Source organism: Crocuta crocuta, unplaced genomic scaffold, assembly GCF_008692635.1.
Source record: "Crocuta crocuta isolate KB4526 unplaced genomic scaffold, BGI_CrCroc_1.0 scaffold656, whole genome shotgun sequence".
In the NCBI taxonomy this organism is placed as follows: domain Eukaryota; kingdom Metazoa; phylum Chordata; class Mammalia; order Carnivora; family Hyaenidae; genus Crocuta; species Crocuta crocuta.
Window position 1 is genome coordinate 1 of NW_027529459.1, and position 4,977 is coordinate 4,977.

Below are 4,977 nucleotides of genomic sequence, written 5' to 3' on the forward strand. Positions count from 1 at the left end.
TGTGGAAACTAATTTGACAATAAACTATTTGTAAATAAATAAATATATAAATAAATAAATAAATTTGGATATCTTCTAAAAAAAAAAGTAATTGGATTACAGATGTTAAAATAGTCACTAGATGGGGAGGTGTCATGCTGGTAATGTTCTATCTTTTGATGTGAGTGTTGATTATAAAAGTAAATTCATGTGGGAAAAGTCATCAAGTATAAAACTGTGTTTTTTTGCAAATTTGGTTTGTACATTATAACAGTAAAACTTTTTTTTAATTGGGTATTTAGGATGACGCAAAGTCTAATAAAGATAAAGGAAAAAAGAGAAGGGGGAATATTGACTAGTACATGCTTATTTTAATAAATAATGCCATGGAAGATCTAAAGTTTCTTTGTGTGATTATTAAGATTAATTTTCTGAATAATTTTCATGAGGTTGTTATTTAGCACTCAAATTACATATATTTCTAACCATAAGCATAAACATTCCAAAAATTCCATTCTACATTTGTGTAGGTAAATTTATCTTTCTAATATATATTTTTTTCAAACCACGCCCTTCAATATAAAAACAGATACTGAATTTGTCCACATTTATTTAGGTCTTCCCTCAGCCTTACTATCAACTCATGTGCCTTGTTGTTAGCTCAGTGAGCTGGCACTAGCTTTGCCCCTCAGGATGTTTACTGTGGCTAATTTAGCTACTGATCTTCTAATGTCTGGCGTTTGGCAATAAAGTCCCAGTCGGAGTTTCCAACCAACAGCGGTTTGCATTTAGTTTCTGAATCTCTGTTTTACAGTTTTAGTACCTTCCCTTCCGATTTCGCGAAGACTATTGCTCCTAGGGATACCTGAACCTGAAATGAACTGAAAATATTTTACAGCTTTTCAACTTGCCAGCAGTAGAAGAAAAAATTCATACCAATCCCAGCACCCTGAACAGCTGTTGCTGTAAGGTGATGTTGCTAAAAAAAATCCCAAAATAGAATAAGGCAAATACCATCCCTGCGAGGGTTCTACAATGCTTTGGAGATCTCCAGCTGGAAACTTAATTGTAATTTAAACAGAGCATACAGAAACAGCTTTCCTGCATCTCTTCACCATACTTTTATTGAATTGGATAATTTAATCAATAAGTCACAATACCCTCTAATGTGGTACTACGTAATATTCTAGGAGCAGAGAAATTTGATCTTTGCTGCCTATTATTTCCATTTTCCTGCACTGCACTCCTCTAGGGTTTACATAATATATTTTCCCATTCTAATCAAATCTTTAAACACTTGCAATCTATTACCTCTTTTTTTGTGTTAATGCTCATCAGCCAAAGACCATTAGGAACACACCTAGGTTTATTCTTGCTTGCAGCAAGAAAGGCAGGGAGAAGTGTGCAATATCTTGGTAAGAAGGTGTGTCAGTGTTCAAGAGAAAGAGAACCAAAAGGACAGAGAGGGACACAGAGACAGACAGACAGGTGGATTACAGTATCTGGCTCAGGGAATAGTAAGGCCAAGAAGTCCCAAAATCGGCCACCTGCACATCTGCAGGCTTTCCTCATTTCACGAACTAAGATGTTAATCTCTTCGAGAAACACCCTCAGAGACACACCCAGAAACAATATTTTACCAGCTATCTGGATATCCCTTAGCCCAAACAAGTTGACACATAAAATTAACTATCACAGAGGATATTAAAAAGAGCCCATTTACAAGGGCATCTGTATTGCTCGGTCAGTTAAGTTTCCAACTCTTGATTTCAGCTCAAATCATGATCTCACTGTTTGTGAGATTGAGCCCCTCCTTGGTCTCTGCTTGGGATTGACAGCACAGAGCCTGCTTGGGATTCTCTCTCCTCCCACTCTCTGCCCCTCCCTGCTTGCGCTCGCTCTCTCTCTCTCTCAAAAAATAAACATTTCTTAAAAAAAAAAGAGCCTATTACACAATTTAGGGTTTGATTATTTGGTGAAGAGTTTAAGGAAACAGGACTTTGCTCTGGCTTGTCTACTGTCTAGAGGTGGGGACAATTCAATAATTGATCATCTCAAAGAATCTTATGTATAGAGAGGATAGACTTAAGAGACGATAATACTATAATTAATTAAGAAACCGCAATTGCTTGTATTAACCAGGGAAGGTTATACTTGGTATGTTTCATCTTGGACAGTGCTTTACCTATGTTCACACATGGTTATGAAATGGTCTCATTTTTGTCTTTATCCATTATGGTTACAAACTGGTCTTACTTAATTTTGAGATTCCATGAAAAAAAATTATGTTCAATAAGAGTCTCAAAGACCTATAAGTGCTAGGTTAGGCTCTAGCACCACCAGGGCCCGGCTGAGACGACCAGGCCAGGTCCAATTAAGTCTAGGGCTTGGTGTTTCTCACTTGTTTCTATTAAAGAATGTTCACAGAATGTTAAATAGTAAAGTATAAAATGTAAAAAAGAAATGAGAACTCTTCATTAGAGGTAGTTACTCACTGATTCATTTATGTTTTTACTTAGTTTTGGAAGTTAGGACAAAATCTATTCAATTTCCTTTCAATCATATCATTTAAAGCATGCATGGTGGTTATGGCAAGGATACAATTTCTTATAGAGCCTTTTACAATTATATTTTAGTTCAGAAATGAATAGTTGACTGGTGTAAAATTGAGAAAACATTTCTGGTCTGAGCCCTTATCCAGGATGAATCCATCTTTACCTGTTTTTATGTGGCCTAGCCAAGTAAAGTACCCAAGGGCCTTGGCAGCATCCTTACCCTCCTCAGGTTGTGCTCTGAATGATGACTGTCGTGCCTTGGCCACCCTCCAAAACAAGCTGATCTGACAGCATATTTTCTACTATCAAATCTTTATTCAGGAGCCAGGTATGCAATAATCTATATCTGGATCCTCATAATGGCTGACTCAAAGCAATGGTCCTTCTATTCACATTGGTTTTACTTGGGTCTCTATCGTCTCGACTGTCAAGTACTAGAGAACAACAGCTTAATTCCCTTCTACCAAATCTATGTCTTTAAGATTCAGTCTTGTTTTATTTACTGCCTCACTGATAGTAGAGAAGCCCAATATCCATGATAGAGGAATCACATCCAGACACAAAATAGCCCATAATTTTTTCCAGTAGTGTGAAGCTACGTATTTGGTGGTTTTTTGTTTTGTTTTGTTTTTGTTTTTGTTTTTACCAGCAACTTGACTCGCTATGGAAGTGCCAGATATTCCCCATATATTCTTTGGAGGGAGGGTCTCTTCTTTCTTGAATACTACAGGAAGTTTCCTTAACTGTTTCAGGCTTGTTTGGGGCCAGCATGCTCAGTTACTTGCACTGCCTGTATTCCCTTCTCTGTCTTCACCTCAGTTAGTAACATCTCATTATTAAAGTAACCAGCATCGTTAGCAGCTTTTCACCTCTGCTGTGATTACAGGGCATATTTGTTACATTCTTCTTTGCCACTTTTATGTTTTGCAGCAAAATTCTCTGCAGTAATTCCCATGAGAAATTGGACATGTTGATCTGTTAATGTTGCTCACAATGAAACTTCCAGCTTAAGAGAATTTCCAGACTCAGTTCTAAAATGCATGTTTCTGACACAGTAGGGAACCTGGCTCATGTTTTTGGATCCTCAATACAATAAAACTTCAGCATCTTAAATACAACTTTCCTGACACTGATTCACAATAGACTAGAAAACAAAGCCACAAAGCCTATTAACAGGGAGGGCTGAGGTCTCTTTTGAGATTCCCACACTCAAATCAACATGCCTTAGCAAGTATGCAGCATCTGAAGAACTATTTGTCAGTTTATTATAAACCATGCAATTCAAATGCAGACAAATGAAGACATACATTTAGCAAGGTATGGAGAGGTGGGGAGTGGGGGTTCTATGGCCTTCTGGGCACACCGCCATCTAGGAGCTTTTATCTGTTAACCAACCTTGAACCTCTGATTCATTTATTTCTCATTCATATAAGAAAGATTTGCAACACAATGGAATTAATCTTTCAATTAATCTTGAGAATTTTTAAAATTCTCAAGTATCATTTGAGGCAATGGGGCAGTTGTAGGTAGTTTTAACATGTCTCCAAAATCTTGGCAAATAGAAGTTCAGTCTCTCCTACCCTATTATTATTTGCACTTGGAATTTTCTTTCTTTTAATGTTTATTTAGTTTTGAAAGAGACAGAGAGAGCACATGCACTGAGAAGGGGCAGAGAGAGGGAGACAGAGGATCCAAAGTGGTGTCCTTGTTGACAGCAGAGAACCCCATGTGGGACTGGAACTCATGAACCACGAGATCATGACCTGAGCTAATGTTGGATGCTTAACCTACTGAGGCACCTTATACTTGGAATTTTCTATATATTTAGTTTCTAAGTAAGGAAAATTCTGACTTAGAGGAATTAAAGACACATGTTTAAAATATTGAGATCAAATATATCTCTCACTGCCATCACCATATTATACTTAACAAGATCTATGTTTTAGGCCAAATTCATAATACCTCCATAATAGGAACCGTCTTATCTTACTTGATTGAGATAACTGTTTGGTCAGTTAATTGAAGAAGTAGTTTAAAGTAGGAGGTATAAACAAAAAAAAATGTACACATACTTTAAAACTTTAGTTCAAATTAAAACATATGCAGCTGCCGGATAATGAAAGGATTAATCCTTTTCTGTAGTTTTCTGATTTGTGTTCTATCTTTTTACAGATAAAGACATCCTAAGATCTCATCTGCAATATCTTGCAATGGTCATGAGAAGTAAGAGGTCCAGAGGGTGTGTAGCAGAAGAGAGGTGCTTACTAGGCATGGTAGTTTAGTCAGTACAGTTTCAAAAGGGAATTGAAGCCTTCAGTTAACTGCAAAGAATATTTGTGTGAAGATACATTGTGAGCTTCTGTGTGTTCTGTAAATGAAGACACAGTCTGCTTAATTAGTAAGGATTTTCTTTATAATCTGCAAGGGGTTATAATTATTTGTA

General features: G+C 36.7%; 1 pseudogene; it reads right to left on the reverse strand.

Moving 5' to 3' along the window:
• Positions 1 to 2,759: 2,759 nt before the first annotated feature.
• On the reverse strand, positions 2,760 to 3,810 carry LOC144228863 (3-ketoacyl-CoA thiolase, mitochondrial pseudogene; annotated as a pseudogene).
• Between the last annotated feature and the right edge of the window lie 1,167 nt (positions 3,811 to 4,977).